At 40.3% G+C, this 17,274-nt stretch overlaps 1 pseudogene; it reads left to right on the top strand.

Annotated features, from left to right (window-relative positions):
* Positions 1-6,963: 6,963 nt before the first annotated feature.
* On the top strand, positions 6,964-13,611 carry LOC115685795 (adenosine kinase 2-like; annotated as a pseudogene).
* Positions 13,612-17,274: the final 3,663 nt, after the last annotated feature.

Here is a 17,274-nt window from a genome sequence, read left to right as displayed (position 1 = left end):
TGCCCAGGATTTCTTGCTCCGGGAAGAAAACATTAAAAGAATGGGATTTGGTGATTTGGCTACGTTCTCATTTTTGTTCCTTTTGTACACGAAAACTCACTATCATTCGAGTCCCGTCTCTGAACTCGTCCTCATCACCATCATCTTCACTAACCACGCAAACACTCTCTCTCTCTCTCTCTTTCTGGTGGGTGTGGAGTGTTTGAGCTGGGCATGCGTCGATAGAGGTAAGCAGTTCATTCGCGAATTCGCTATTAATTCTGCCATAGATTGTGATGAAGATAAACATGGTTGGCAGTGATCAAATTCGTTCTCCCTTTCTCTTTGTCCCTTTTTCGGTTCGCCGAGCGATATACTTCAGTGGGACGCAGATTTCTTTTGATGGAGCATCACCATGAGATGATCTTGTTTTATCTTGGATGGTGTCTTGGAATATCATGCGGTCTTGTGGGGATCGACGGGAAGTGAGAAATTCCATAGCTTTTCTTTTTGTTTCTTGTTTTATCTTGTTTTATACGCGCCGAGGTTTACGATCCTGCACGGGAAAGCTTATAACAGAGACCAAAGGGACACCTCAAAGTATTTTAAGATGAAGTTCACGGGCCAAAGCTCTAGCAGATTTTGCTTGACCTCATCTGGGAAACACCAGCTGCGAACATAGCAGTTCGAGCTGGGTTAAGCTTCGAGCCAGAGAAGATTTCGAATCTGTCGAAAGATGGCAAGAACAGTTCCCCAATGATTGCCCCATCACCATTCAAGAAAACAAACAGATCATCTGCAAGACCCGGGTGTGCGAGATGAGGCTTTTCGAGCAATGGGTGATGCTTGAGCTCTCCATTCTCGGCCGCGGCATTTAGCACTTTAGAGAGAAACCTCATAAGCCCCATAACAGAGAGATATCATCGCCAGATGTAATCGCCCGGCCTTTAGTCCCCTACTTTCCACAAAGGTATCCTGCCAATTCCCCATGAGAAGTGACACAATCTTAGGTATGGTAATGCAGGCCTCAAACCATCTAACAAGCTGGGGAGGGGCATCAATAGCTTCCAAAATTGTTTTATCAGAGAGTCCCAGCTTACTGTTGCTTTCATGATTTCTGCTATGATAACACATCTAGGTGATATTTTCATTCCTATGATGATTGTGGACAAACATATAAAGCTAAAAAACACATTATCCCACAATTTGAAAGCAGTTTGGTTCAAGCTGATGAAATCAGACAAAAGCCCTTTCAATCTTCCAGCCAAGACTGTTTTTCATAAGCTTTCAATTCTTCTTTTCTTCCCAACTTTGGATGAGAAATTTCATTCTACCATTGTCTTATTTACTACTAGAGCCGCAGCGATGCGAATCCCTAGTCAAAATTGTTTGGTGTGTCGCGGCACGGTTTTTCTAGGCATTGATGTCCAATTCCTGGAGCGCATGATGTTGTTTAACTATTAAGTATCTGGTCTCTCTGGTGTTTGAGCACAGCGTTAGCAGCGGAAGACGCACTCGTGGATTGCTGCTCACGACATGGGATACATAATCGTGGTGTCGCTGCCGGCCATTCTGTTCATCCTGATCGTGGCGCTCGCATTTTACCTCGTCGGGAGGGCCCGCGGACGGAGCGAAGCCGCTCGGGCGCCTCGCCATTTTGGACCCCCTGCCCCTCCATTTCAGCCCCACGAGAAGCCCTCCGAAGCATGACATTACCGAAGTATATGTACATGGATGTGTGTGAGAGAGTATATGAACAGAATATATATGTTAGTGGATTTGATGAGTAACACGTGAACATCTTTGTGAGTGTGAGAATACATTTAGATATAACCCCCATGACGGTCGGGATCTTTTATTTGCACAGGTCTGATCCGACTTTTCTACGGGATTTCTTTCGGGTTTTGTTTCTGGCTTTTTTTCTCACGCGAACCTCGCTCGACGCCGCGTTAGAGTCACGCGATTTTGAAAATATTTATAAAGGCTACGTCGGCATTATCTATTACTCAAATTGAACGGAGCTAACTTAAGATTTAATTGCATTTTTTTCGAAAGCGAGAGAGATTTGCGCTTTCACATCTCCATCTCTACTCTACCTACCAAAATTGCCTCTTTCCCCTTTTTTTTTCCCTTCCTTTTACACCTACTCCTGCGGACTTCTCGTGAGAGTCGTTGAACCCACATTTTTTTTGTGGAGAAAAAAGATGGTGCATCGTCCTTAGATATCACTGAAATTCCTGCTATAAATTCAATTGTTAGAGACAAAAAAAAAATTCGCGCAATTGGAGGACCCATGGGATGAACATTCCACCAGAGGCAAATTCTCATAAATGCACCCTTCATCAAAAATCAGATCGTGGAAATCATCTGAAATTTCACGAGTTTACGAATTTTTCCTTACCTTAAATTAGAAGCATCCAATGTTTAAATGAAACAAAATTGGAATATTAGGACAGCGTGCCAAATCGAGACGACTTGCGGCCAATCGGAGGCTGGTTTGGTGAGACATCGACAGCTCCTAGCTGCCAAAAGTCGTGAGAAACCACCGATAAAGTTGGCTCGCTCTCGTTCGCACACGGTGCCTCTCTCTCTCTCTCTGTCTATCTCTCTCGAGCTTGCGTCTTCACGGTTGTGTTCCAGCTTTGGGATGGGCAATCCTCTGCTCGACATCTCCGCCGCCGCCGACGGCGAGTTCCGGCAAAGTACGTCCTCCTTCGCTACTGTCGATCTTGTTTATGTTATTGTACTCGATCCATAGATGATTCTCTCGGCGAACTGCCTGGTTCTTTGCCTTTCTGCGCCGTTCTTTCGATTCAGCTTTTACTCCCTCGCGGGTCTTCAGCTTCTCTTAGGATGTGGCTTCTTATGTTGTTCGGTTATCAATACATGCTTGTGTTTTTCTAGAGAGAAAATGGCATTGATAGTCCCTAATTTCGGCTTAACGCGGAATGTCCTTTTTGAACTTTTAATTCATTCGAGGGACAAGTGCATTAGAGACTCTAAAATTTATCACGAAAATGCAATTGAGACTTAAAACCTGTCAAATTAGTGCGATCGAGTTCTTCCACTAGCTCCGTCTAATTTCGTTAATGAAAAAATGCTGGTTTGGCTTTTCTCGATATTTTTCTCTCGTGATGACGTGGCTAAAACATGAAGCACTAGGGTAAGGGTGTGTATGGAATCCATTCTGGAGCAAAAATTCTGCTCTAGGATGTATTCCGAAATAGAAATGCGTTTGTTAAAAAATTTCCGGAATGCATTCTGGAATAAAAATGCGTTTATTAAAAATACTTGATTCTAGAATGCATTCTTGATTCCAGAATGGGTTTTGGGCAAGAAAAAGAGAAATTACTTTTTGTAGCTTCTCTATTCCAGAATGCATTCTCCCTCTTTTCTCTCTTTTTCGTGGCCTTTACAACACTTTTTGAGATCTCACTATTTTTTTTTTCAGAAAATGCATAAAAATTGAAAAATTTCAGAAAAATTCATAAAAATTTCTAGAAAAAAAAAAAAAGTCAGATTTCGGGAAAATAAGAAATTTGGTGAATTTTTTTCAAAAAATATAAAAAAATTAAAAATTTTGAAACTTCACAGAATGGCTTAGAAGCCACCTTTGAGTGAAATTTAAATTTTTTTAGGTGTCCAAAAAAATCAAAAAATCAAAAATTTCAAAACTTCACATAATGACTTTGAATACTTGTGCCCACCCACTTTGAGTGAAATTTAAATTTTTTTAGGTGCCCAAAAAAAATCAAAAATTTCAAAACTTCACAGAATGGCTTAAGAATACATGTGGCCACCCATTTTGAGTGAAATTTAATTTTTTTGAGGTGCCCAAAAAAATAAAAAATTTCAAAACTTCACAAAATGGCTTAGAATACTTTTGACCACCCACTTTGAGTGAAATTTAAATTTTTTGAGATGCCCAAAAAAATCAAAAAATAAAAAATTTTAAAACTTCACAGAATGGCTTAGAATACCTGTGGCCACCCACTTTGAATGAAATTTAAATTTTTTTAGGTGCAAAAAAAATCAACAAATCAAAACAGATTTTTGTTCCAGAAATCAATTTTTGGAGCAGAATTAGTCATGTTTTATCAAACAGATTTCTCCTCCAGAAATCAATTTCTTGCAAGAATTTGATTTCTGGAGCAGAATGGCTACCATTTGCGCCCTAAAACAACGCCATTTTTGTTTTAAATTTGATTTTTAATATAAATTTTATTTAAATTAAATTACAAAATAAGCTAAATTTATAATAATAATAATAATAATAATAATAAAAGAGGAACCCGGCAATGAGGGTTCCTCTCTTCTTCTTATTTTTTCGACCAAAACTTTTTTTAATTTAAATAAAGCATATATTAAAAATCAAATTTAGATCAAAACGATGTCATTTTAGTTAGGTCATCATCATGTAAGATAGAGAAAATAATGAAAGAAAAGAATAATAAATTTTCTATTATTTTTCGTAAAACTTAAAGAAGCCACGTTAGTAATTTTCGTTAATTAAGTTGGACGGAGTTAACGGAAGGGTTCGATTGCACTAATTTAACAAGTTTAGGACTTAATTGCATTTTTTTGTAAGTTTTATGACTCAATTGCATTTTTTTGACAAGTTTTAGGACTTCTAATACATTAATCTCAAAATCTTAGAAGTTAAGACTAGAAAACGATAACACAATTAAAACGCATAATAACTAGGACTTAATGCATGATAATTACGACTAAATGCATTTAACTAAAACCAAATACATAGTAATGAGGATTAGACCCTCCAAATTTGTACACCAGTCTTGAAAGCGAAATAGCCACCTTAGAAGATCAACAAGCAGCGATGGAAATTGACTAAAACAGCCTCGAATTGCTTGTTAGTCAATTAGCAGTCTCAAAGTCAACAACAAACTTGTAAATGAATATATTGATAGTTAATTAACAACCATGAAATCAACAACTAGTTCATTAAATCGAGAACTTCCCTATAGAATTGATATCTTCAATCTTGAACTCATCGAATCTAATTGTAGCCAAAATCAAGAGTAAGTTAGTTAGATCAATCATGAGACCCGAGTTGATTTTTGAGAGTTATTCAATTGAACCAAATGCCCCTAAAGAGGTAATAATAAAAGGGCGGTGCTATTTTCACCCCTTATATGACTAAATCCACCTAATTTTCACCAAAAAGACAAAACCGCCTTCAATCATTCAATTGCAATTTAAGTGGTGGCCCTAAATTTATTCACTTTCTTTCCTTTTTTAGTTTTTCTATTTTTATGTAGGATCTAATCACATATTTAACAATTTCACATTTTTCGTGTTTTATTTGTTGTGGCCACTATGTTTTCTTTATTAATGTTAGATTTTACTTTCATGTAAATTAGTTTTGTCGAAAAGAAAACCTTTTAACAAACCTAATTTCATGAAACCCTCTTTAAAGATTTTTCAAAATAAATATCCTATAGTTGTCGGCTTCTATAAAGCACATGTTCCGTTGCAAAACTTAATTTGTTTACGGAAGTTTAAGGAATATGTTCATTGGAAGTCCTAAAATTTATTATAAAAGTGCAATTCAGTTCTAAAACTTATAAAAAATGCAATCGAGTCCTTCTCTTAACTCTGTTCAACTTGGTTAACGGAAAATTTTGACTTGGTTTTTTTTATTTTTTAATACTAGAAAACCTAAACGGTATATGTGATGATACTCATGGCTATTTTTGACCATAAAAACCCAAACACTGACAATTTCCCGAACTATTTTTTGACCACAAAACCCCTCTGATTTTTAATTAAAATTTTAATATTATTATTTTTATTTTTTCGAATTTTTATTTATTTTATTTATTTTTTCCTTTTATTTTTTTTTCAGCTAAAATTAAAAAAAAAAGTTAGAACCAAGCAACGAAGGCTTTTTACCGCCCCACCATTGCCGAAAGGACCGATGATAGTGGAGGAATGGTTGGTGACCCTTCACCGACCGTGGGCAAGGGCCGCCAATGGTGGGGCCCTCGGGCGGCCCCTCATCCAGACGCCTGGGCGAGGGCCACCCTAGCTAGATCCGGCGAGGGTCGCCCTGCCGAGTCGAGCGAGGCGGCCTCGCGGCCCGCTAGAGGGCGACCCTCGCCAGGCTTCCGCCTCTGGTGAGCCAGGACCGGCGACCGGCCGTAGGTTGAAATTGAAGAAAAAAAAAGAAAATAAAGAAAATAAAAGAATAAAAATTCAAAAAATTAAAAATAATATTAAAAATTAGTTCGGAGTAAAATTGTACGCCGGGTTGGGGTTTTTATGGTCAAAAAAATAGTTTGGGAAAATGTATCACAAGTGTCTGGGTTAGGGTTTTCGTGGTATTAACCATTTTATTTTTTCTCTTCATATGTGATGATGACATGGCTAAAATGACGTTGTTTTGGTCAAAATCTGATTTTTAATATAAATTTTATTTAAATTAAATTAAAAATAAGCTAAAATTAAAAAAAAAAGTTTTTACAGCCCCACCATTGCCAGAAAGGACCGGTGATAATGGAGGAATGTTTGGTGACGTTGGCCGTGGCGACCCTTCGCACGTTAGCGAGGTTGTCGGCCCCTGGCGACCCGACCCTCGACCATTTCCCCACCATTGCTTGGCCCTTCCCAACGTTGGTGGGGTGATGGCGCTCGCTACCCGATCTAACTCTCCTCTTATTTTTCCCTTTTTCTTTTTTTTTCATTTTAGCTTATTTTTTTAATTCAATTAAAATAAAATTTATATTAGAAATTAGTTTCGGACCAAAATAATATCGTTTTAAATTTATATTTCATATTTTATCCACGTCATCACCAATAGAAAAAGGAAATATTTAAAAAAGTCACATCAATATTTTTCGTCGATCAAATCGGGTGGACAAATGTAAAACAAAGTAATGTGCTCCGTATGGGTAATTAATGATCTTAATGACAGACATTAGTCTGTGTCAGAGAGGACTGCTGAACTCCATAAGAACAATTCCATTTAATTTTTTTCTCCATATAAAATCTACAAAGAAGAGAACTGCTCCGCCGATTCCCCGCCGCCGTCGCCGGGGGCAGCGCCGCTCCCACCACCCTCTCCCTCCCCTGTTCGTCACTGTCCCTCCCTTTCTCTCAACGTGCCGTTCCTCATAAAATTCTACTGTTGAATCCACCCCACCTGTGTCTGCTCCAACATCGGATGAGCGACGTTCTTGATTTTAATGGGATGCTAGAAGCGTACATTCACCACATGATGTGGAGGATGGGCATCGGCGGCGTGTCAATGGAGGGATATTCCTCCGTGTGCATGGGAAATCTTATGGGTCCCTCTCTCTCTCTCTCTCTCTCTCTCTCTGAGAGAGACCAGTTGCTTGATGCGTACCAACCCAAGGAGACTTTTTGAGCGGGACAACCCCTGTTTTCCTGATGATGAACCCCTGTTTTTCCAAACCGCGGGGAGAACGCTTGCGTCATCCTTAGCTACGCCAACATCGGTGGAATGGGATTCACGTACCCGGAGGCCCAGAACGTCGAGTGTCGACATCTCCTCACCAACCCCCTGTTCTCATCACCAACCCGGGCGTCCTTTTTCGCAACTTCGCAAGTTCCTCATCGCCAACCCGGACCTCCAGCTCCGCAACTTCGCGTGTTCCTCATCACCAACGTCGAGTGTCGTGCGCTGTGCGCTTTTGGGTACTCCACACTCGAGGGTCTCTCTCCGAAGGCTCGACCCACCGCCCCTTATAAACTTCCTCCGTCTCCTTTCCACCACCTCCTCCTCCTCCTCCTCCACCATCGATCTGAATGCATCACTCCGCCTCCCTATCCCTCTCCCTCTCCCTCTCCCTCTCCATCTGTCTCACCTTCACTCTCTCCGTCTATCTCTGCATCTGCCTCTTGCTCGCGTGTCTCAATGGCGTCAGGAGGCACCCTCCTCGTCGCGCCCGTCGATGGGCCCCGCGACACCCCTCCGGGCGTCAACGGGCGTTCCCCCCCGATGAAGTACGCCCCTCCTTCCCCTGTTAGCGATCTTGTTTCGTGTCGCGGTACTTGTCATCGATGAAGCGCCTCGTTCGTCGTCTCCCCCCGCTTCGTTTCTTCGATTCAGCCGTCCGGCTTCTTGTGTTTTTCGGTTACCGATGCGCGCGCGTGCTTTTCTTGATGTTTCGTTTTGGTCGCGGCTGTGCAGATCTTTGTGCCGCCTGAGTGGTTTGCCTTTCTCCCCGAGTTTTATTTTCGAGCTTGTGCTCCAAATATACGATGAGTTTGCGCTTTGCTGTTAATCCGGCTCTGTTGGAAGTTAGAAACGCAGGAACTACGACATTAACAACTGCTTTTTGAGGGCATGGTTTCTGATATTTAAAGATGGGGTGTTTGATTAAGCGTGGACCGTAACTTGTCATGAGCTTGCAGGATATTTATTGCTCATGTTAGAATGAACCCCGTATTGTTTCGCCCTGAGAACTTAACTGGTTATCTCCACGTGACAGATATGACACCCCGTGGGACAGTGCTCGTCTCTCTGGGGACAGGTACCTGCCAACGTAAGATTCTCTCTCCTCTCTCTCTCTCTCTCAAATCTGGGTAATCTATGGTTTGCACCTAAATAGTTCCTTTTCATTGTCGACTGTTAAGATTACTATCAAGACATGTAAGATCGTTGAGACTTAAGGTGAATAGTGTGCATTTGCTGTTAATCCAGCAGATAGCAAATGGTTCATTTTCTTCTTCACCCGTGAACTTTTGGTTGACTTCTAATGTCGATGTGCTAGAAAATCCCCTGTTTCAGCGCTCTTTTTTAGTTACTGAGATTTCTTAGTCTCTGTGCTAACAATGAGTGTCTGAGGAAAGGAGTTGTTACTTACAAAGAGGACTAGCTCCCCGTTGCTTGCCCTTCGTTTCCCTTATGACAGCACTTAGATAGAGCCATTTTTGTCTACTAGTAGGAAGAGGTCTCTCACCTTTTTGGGTTTGACCGTGAAGGATTTCAATCGCCCTCAATGATCTTTAAAGAGTTATTTCTGTGGATGATGTGGTAACTATGCTGAGTGGACATGTTGCAGGTATGCCGAAATGGCTAGCAAGTACGGTGCAGACTACATTGCTGAGGGTAATATCATGTCATGCACTTCTCTCCCGTACTAATTTGATATCCTTAATCAGAAGTGTGTGTTGTTTCTGTTCCACACGTGATATCTTTCTTCTTTTCTAGGTGCTACTCAAAACTCAATCGGAGTTGCTCAGGTACATCCAGAAATTGGGAGTCTATTCTTCCATCTGGTAAATTAAAGTGTTATTCGATGACCTGAAAAGGTTTTCTTTGTCCTCTACATGGGATGCTTCAGATTCATGGTGCAACCAGCTTAATAGGCTGCATTGGAAAAGAAAAATTTGGGAAGTTTATGAAGAAGAATGCAAAACTTGCTGTCGTGAATGTAGGTCTTTCTTCTCTAGTTATTTGTTTTGTTCTGTGCATTGTCATGCCTAAGCTGATGCAATCATTGGATGCACACTTCAGGTCCATTATTCTGAGCATGAAAATGCACCAACTGGCACTTGCGCCGTCTATGTTGTGGGCGGTGAAAGGTCAGTCGATGCTCGGATGGGTTTTAGAAATTTTACTACCTTTTTCATTTGGAAATTCACATCTAGATCTTGACACTTGTTTTTATATTGTCTCAAGTGGTTCTTGATTCTTAAGTATGGACTTCCAATTTGTTTTTTTATTGAATGAATTAAGAGGCTCCTATTGTTTGCAATGACGTGCTTAAACTTTTTGAAGTGGAATATTTACTGATGTATGATTTTGTTTTCCTTCATATGATTTGCATTTTACTGTTAGATCTGCCTCTGTTGGGAGTTAGTTACGCAGGAATTACGACGTTAACAACTACTTTGAGGGCATGGTTTCTGATATTTAAGTTGGGGTGTTTGATTAAGCGTGGACCGTACTTTTGATGAGCTTGCATGATGTTTATTGCTGATATTAGAATGAACCACATTTTCTTGTTGCCTCACCCTGAGAACTTACCTGGCTATTTCTGCATGACAGGTATGACACCGAGTGGAAAAATTCTTTTCTCGCTGGGGACAAACACCTGCCAATGTAAGATTTTCTCTCTGACAAGATTTGGGTAATCTATGGTTTGTACCTACATAATTCTTTTTCATTGTTGACTGTTAAGATTACTATCAAGACATGTAAGATCGTTCAGACTTAAGGTGAAAACTGTGCAGTTAATGTTAATCCAGTCACGTTAGCAACTTATGCATATATGTAGCAGCAGATAGCAAACGGTTCATTTTCTTCTTCACCTTGGTCACATTCTAATGTGGATGTGCTATGAAATGCCCTGTTTCAGCTCTCTTTTTGCTACTGAGACTTCTTAGTCTCTGTGCAAATGATGAGTGTCTGAGGGAAGGAGTTGTTACTTTCAAAGTGTACTAGCTCCCCATTTCTTTCCCTTCGATTCCCTTATGACAGCACTTAGATAGAGCCATTTTTGTCTACTAGTAGGAAGAGACTCGCCTTTTTTGGTATGACTCTGAATAATTTCAATCGTCCTCAATGATCTTTAAAGAGTTATTTCTGTGGATGATGTGGTAACTATGCTGAGTGGACATGTTGCAGGTATGACAAAATGGCTAACAAGTACAGTGTAGACTACATTGCTGGGGGTAATATCATATTATGCACTTCTCTCCTGTACTAGATCGATATCTGTAATCAGAACCGTGTGTTGTTTCTGTTCCACACGTGATATCTTTCTTCTTTTCTAGGTGCTACTCAAAACTCAATCGGAGTTGCTCAGGTACATGCAGAAATTGGGAGTCTATTCTACCATCTGGTAAATTATAGTGTTATCTGATGAATTGAAAAAGTTTTCTTTGTCCTCTGGTTGCTTCAGATTCTCGGTGCAACCAGCTACATAGTAAAGGACAAATTGGGGGAGGAGATGAAGAAGAATGCAAAACTTGCTTTTCTGAATGTAGGTCGTTCTTCTATCCAGTTATTTGGTTTGTTCTTTGCATTGTCATGCCTAAGCTGATGCAATCATCCGGTGCATACTTCAGGTACACTATTATGAGGATGAAAATGCACCAACTGGCACTGGGGGCATCTGTGTTGTCGGTGGTGAAAGGTCAGTGGATGCTTGGATGGGTTTTATTAACTTTGCTACCTTTTTCTTTTGGGTATACACACATGACACTAGTTTTTATATTGATGCAAGTGGTCTTGATACCAAAATATGGACTTCAAATTTGTATCTTCTATTGAATGAATTGTGAGGCTCCCATAGCATGGAATGATGTGCTTAAACTTATTTGAAGTGGAATCGTGGCTGATGTATGATTTTGTTTTCCTTAATAGATGTCAAAATTTGATAGACCAGCTAGAGGTTGCCATTCCATTGATATCCAATGCCCTTTCACCTTGTTCTCATAAATACTGCCTACAATTAGTCTAACCATATCTTTATGAGGGAAAATGCGTGAATGGATCTTTCTCGCTTTCTAAAAGTTCATCCAACCATGTCCTTGGGGTGATTTCATGTCGTTTCAGGCTTCTAGAGCTGAACTCTTGTTGTTTAATCTCCCTCTCAAGCTGTTAGAATATGCGATGCTTTTTCTGTTTTCCTGGGTCATAGGTAGTCATGCTATGAAATGATAGAAGACCATTGTCTATCCTAGAAACTGACAAAATATTATGGAGTATCATTAAGAGATCCTATATCTGTACGTTGTGCCCCTCCTTTGCAATTGATAAGAAAAACTCATTTTGTAACGCCATCAGTATGGCCTCGGTGTGTGGTTTGGGGGAGGACCCACAAGGTCAGGGGATCAAAACTTATTATCATAAAAACTTACCAAGAAAAAGAAACATTCAGTTTGTTAACTTGACCGTTAATACTAGGGAAAATCACCTGTAGTTCCTACAGTTTTCAGTGATTATCGCTTTACTCCCTACATTTTTAAGCATGACAGTTTGTTCATAAAGTTTACATTTTTCATGTGCTTAGTACTGTAGCCTGGTTTGAGTGCATGGTAGATATGAAAATGTAGTTGGGAACCTGAAAATCTGGCTGAGGGATCATGGTCATTTAGAATGTATAGTTCAGGGACCAAGTTGTCTAGTTTTAAAATTCAGGGCCTAAAGTGGCAATCACTTGGAACTTTAAAGGGACTCTTAACTTAATAATTCAGAGGTAGTGCGAACACGGGTGTATTCCTAGTTCAGGTTGACAATTTTGGTGTGCTTTCAACTGTCAACACTTTCAAGACTCTTCTTGCAACTTATAATTAGTTGGACTAAGAAGAAGTTTGTGTTGGTGTTTTATTTTAGGTCTCTTGCTGCCAACCTCTGTGTGGCCAATTGCTACAAGTCTGACTACTTGAAAGAATCTGAAAATTTGGCACTAGGTAGCTTGTCCATCTACACATTTCGGTAACTTGAATCATTTCTACTTGTACGGCTTGACTAAAGGACATTATTTATTATTAAATAGCTGAGAGGGCCAAGTACATCTACTACCCTGCTGGACTTTATCTCACTGAATCCCCAGACTTTATCCAGCTTGTTGTCGAACATGCAGCTGCAAATAACCAGGTCGGTTGCTTTGTGGAAAAGTGAATAGCCCCTTGTGTCTGTTAATTTTCAGCAGCTTTACCTAAGATTGCTTGATCAAACGTTTGTGTGCACAGATGTACATGATGAACCTTTCTGCTCCATTCATCTGTGCTCAAGAGGAAGACTTGCTGTAAGCATCTATTACCTTGGACCTTCTGCCATTGTGATCACCATAAGAAAGGGATTTTTTAACACAAAGGCGTGCCTTTCTCTTTTCAGCTATATGGACTTTGTCTTTGGAAACGAGACGCAGACACAAACATTCTCAGAAGTTCATTGCTGGGAGGTAAAGTTGCTTTTTTTCTGTGTACTCCCGTTATTGTATATTGGGTGAATGGTTTAACTAAATTGGTCTGTTCAGATCGATGTTGTCAAGGAGATAGCCCTTGAGATATACCAATGGCCCAAAGCATCAGGAACATACAAGAGGATCACTGTTATGACTCAGGGTCCCGACCCTGTTGTTGTTGAAGAGGATGGGAAGGTCCAAAAGTTCCCCGTAACAAAGTTGCTCAAAGGAAAACTCATTGACACCCACGGAGCAGGTACATCTTCTATATGACCTTTTATACGCGCTTTGAATGTGTATGTCCATGCGCAAGCAGGCATGGCTGGACTTATTATTTGTTTAGGGACCTTTTTAGGTGTTTACGTGATAAAAGTATGCATGTGCAGGTGATGCATTTGTTGGGGGATTTCTGTCTCAGCTGGTTCAGGAGAAACCCATTGAGGACTATGTTGGAGCTGGCTGCTACGCATCTAACCTCATTATCCAAGGATCTGGCTGCACTTTTACCCAGGGAAGCCCGATTTCCAATGAGCTACTTTCTGGTATTATTGTAAATTAGACCGGCCTATGATCACTATGCAACTTTGCTTGTTATTTATCTGTCATAAGACAAAATAATGCGGGGTTGTTTTCTTATAAGACAGTTATGTACTATGAGGCTTTTCGGCGCGATGTCGGGTATGAGGTCTTTTGTGTGCACTTTTATGGGAAGATTGGTGACTTGTATGCTGTGATGGTCTTGCACTGAATGCAAAGTTATCTCCCCCGTGTATTGTTCTCTTGCATCCTTAGATGAAACATTTTGTTATGTCCTCACTCATCACTCATGGATGATTATCTTTTACAACAAAGAGACGTGTTCAACAAGGAAGATGAGAGCGAACTCACCCAATTTTAAAGGGCAGGGTCCCCTTTCTAAGGTGAAGTGCCATCCAATTAGCATGTTCTCTTAGCAAATTCTTCTCACTTATTGCGTCCCTCACGTCTTTTAGGACAGGTTCCGCAGTTCGGCTAGCGCGACCTAACTTTGTCTGAACTAATTCGGCGTGTATTTAGCTTCAGGAACTTTCAACAACCTAAGCTTTTTAGTTTTCTTTGCCACATACCATGAATTAATCCATGATCTGCTTCACAAGCCACATCACATCTCGCAGCGTCCGTTCCTCCTTCCTCTTCGAAATGTCTGCCAGTGTCGAGGCCCGCGTCGCCCGCGAGTTCGCCCGATAGCTTCATCCAGCTTCCCCCATCGTGTGTGCTCTTCTTACCCTGGCTGTCTACATTACCTCACGCTCCTCCACAGCCTCTCATGCCAGGGGCTGGATACATCCTCATTTCCTCCGAACTACAAACCGCATTCGCCGGTTACCGTCAGTTCTTTCGTGTGCTTAGCATGCTTCAAAATCGACATGTGATTTTCAGTATCTTGGGTACGGCATGGGTAGGCAGTAACTTTCGTGGAAAATCTAGCGTCAACCCGCTGTACCGGTCGCCTGTTTATTTCGTCGAATATGACTCGATAATGACTTCCGGAAAATGTCAAATGGAGTCAAGTTAGAAATCATACGGGATAAGAACACCATGATTCCTTGTGCGATGAAATATATTTGTTTCCAAAGTTTTGCCCTCTCAAATTTTTTTGCAACAGCGTTCGAAATTCAACAAATATAATTAGCAATCGCCAATGTTATGATGAGTTTTAATGATATTTTTAAAATTTGTGCCCTCTTCGAAATAGAACATTAGAATCCAAATAGCTTGAATTGACCCTGTCAACTAGCTAGGCCACTAGGGAAAAGGAAAATTACACATAAGCACCAACATATACAATGAGCATTGATGCGGCGCTGATGCGTCAGTCCACATCAGCATTTCTATTTTTGTTTTAACGGAAGACGTATACTTTAAAAACCTTGTTGCACAGAAAAAAAAAAAAAGGTTCAAGAGCCTAAGTGAATGATTTGGAAAAGTTTAGGTACTTGCGATGCATTTATCTCGAAATAAAAAACTACCGAAAAAAGAAAGAAAGAAAATCTCGTTATACCGCACGGGAAATACAAGGGAACCTCTCGATATCAAATTTTTTCCTCACGAGTTCCGTAGAAGCCCATGCACGGTAGGTATCCGATCGTGTCTCTGCAATGTGCTTTTTTTTTGCACGATGGATGGAGGTCGTAATTTAAAAAAAAAAAAAATCCCTCGAAATCAATTATTACTTAAACTCTCGCTTACCAAATTTAAAAGCACGAATGTTGATTTTTCCCTCGACCAACTTAAACCAAAATTTCCCGAATTTGTTATTTTCAGTTGCTTTTTTTTACGTGCTTAAAAAAAGTTCGAGTTCGAGTTCGTGCTGGTGGGGGCTCTTCTATTGATTAGATAAAAGGAGAGGAGCGAGGAAACAAGTTGTCGGTCGTGGCCGGCACTATGGCGGGATGGTCGCGCCCCCCATTTCGATGAACGAACCCCACCGACGGTCGAGATCTCCCCGTCGGCACCCATCTGATCTGACTCTTGCGTGGAATGTCTTCCCCCCCATTTTATTTTATTGTTGTGACCTCTTTTTTCTTCTCCCCCACCTTCACGTGGGGCCCACTTGGCGCCACGTCGGACCTCGACGCGACTTTGGAAAAATAGGGTTAGTACCATAAAAAATCATAAGTTAATATATCCGCGAAATATTTTACGCTAAATTAATTTTTTGACTACGAAAAACTCCAAACTGATACACTTGTGATGAATTTACCCTAACAAAAGATCTCAGGCTGTTACATTTGTGACAAATTTGCCTTCCGTTAAATTCGATGAATACCACGAAAAAATCCACAAACTGGTACACCCGTGACAAACGGAGGTTAAAATCTCAAACTGGTACACCCGTCAACTGTTACGTGTTATCCAACTCGGAAATTTGATGGTAAGATTTAGCGGAAGGTAAAATGGTCATTGTTGTACTGTTTTAGGGTTTTTCGTGGTATTAAACCCTTGGAAATGTTAAGGAAAACCGCGTCGGCATTTTCAGTAACTTAAAATTGGATGCAGCTAACGAAAACACTCGATTTTATCAGTCGGGAAAATGACACGAATGGTTTTTGAACTTTGGCCGAAAGTGCAATGTGATTTCTGGATTCTAATTTGTTCGGCATGATCCCTGAACTTTTGTTACATGTTCAATTTAATTCCTAGATTTTATGAAAATATTCAATGCTGTCTCTAAATTTAAATTAATCGGAGGACATTATTGTACATTTTTCTATAGTCTAAAGAATAAACTGCGCATGTACTAAACGCAATAAATCGAATAAGTTTCGGCCCTTTGATCTATACAAATGATCTTGGTTTCATAGCAATCTACACGCAGTTGGCGGGACTCGAGCGAGCGTCCTTCAGTTTCCATACGAGAAATCTCCTAATCATATCAATCTCGGCGATCGACCTTATTAATTGGCTCTCGAAAACATGGATACTAGGGTTTCGATCCAGCTTCAACGGGATTTAGGCATGTAAAACTTTTCTCTTTTATACATCGTGACAGTTCGTTGATATAAATTGAATCACTCGATTCTGTTCAAATTCTTAGACAACATGCTCAAACCTAATCCAACCCATCGATTTGCCGCCTCTACAGCACAGCTCCATTCTCGTCTAGCTAGCTGTAGACCGATGTCGGTTTTTTTGTCCGGATTAGCGCTAATATAGTTAGTTTCGCATTTTCTTTTTGTAGGGGGTCAAAATCACCTATGCAATTAGGGTTGGTCAAAGCCGCGATCGCCTGGCCTGTATGGTATCTTCCTAGGCTAGTTGGTGCACTTGAAGGTTTAGATTGACAAAAGAGTACAAAGAAATACATACTATATATATGAAATGCGAGAGAGGTTGCTCTTCCTCACCTCCATCTCCATCTTCACCTACCGACATTGCCTTTTTCTTTTCTTTTATATTTTTCTTTAATATATGGCCATATTACGAACCTACCAAAAACCAAAAGAGAGTTGCTGAACCCGATCATTTTTTTTTAAATTTTAAAACGCGGGGAAAATAAATAAATGGGAATTATCTGCAAAAAAAAAATATCTCCACAAAAAACGATTAATGTCGCGAAAAATTCCAAATTACATACCTCGAACTTTTTTTTTTTTTGTCATCAAAAGCTCTAAACTTGCTCATAGCCACACGAAATACCCCGAATTTTTTTTTTTGGTTGCACCGGCGCGACACACATACATCCCGGATAAAACTGAAATCGATGATATATATGTTGCATCGGTATAAGTTCGGGATCTTTTTTCGATACACAAAGAAAAAAAAGTTTGGAATATCCAGGCAAGTTCGGGGTATTCGGCGACACATAGTAAGTTTCGCGGGTATTCGTGTCACGACGGGCATGGTTCGGGAT

The sequence above is a fragment of the Syzygium oleosum genome, unplaced genomic scaffold (assembly GCF_021117445.2).
Source record: "Syzygium oleosum isolate NSW1041296 unplaced genomic scaffold, Sole_v2.1 Sole_v2.10, whole genome shotgun sequence".
Classification (NCBI taxonomy): domain Eukaryota; kingdom Viridiplantae; phylum Streptophyta; class Magnoliopsida; order Myrtales; family Myrtaceae; genus Syzygium; species Syzygium oleosum.
Note: the sequence above shows the minus strand (reverse complement) of the source record. Positions and strands in the feature narration are given on the sequence as shown.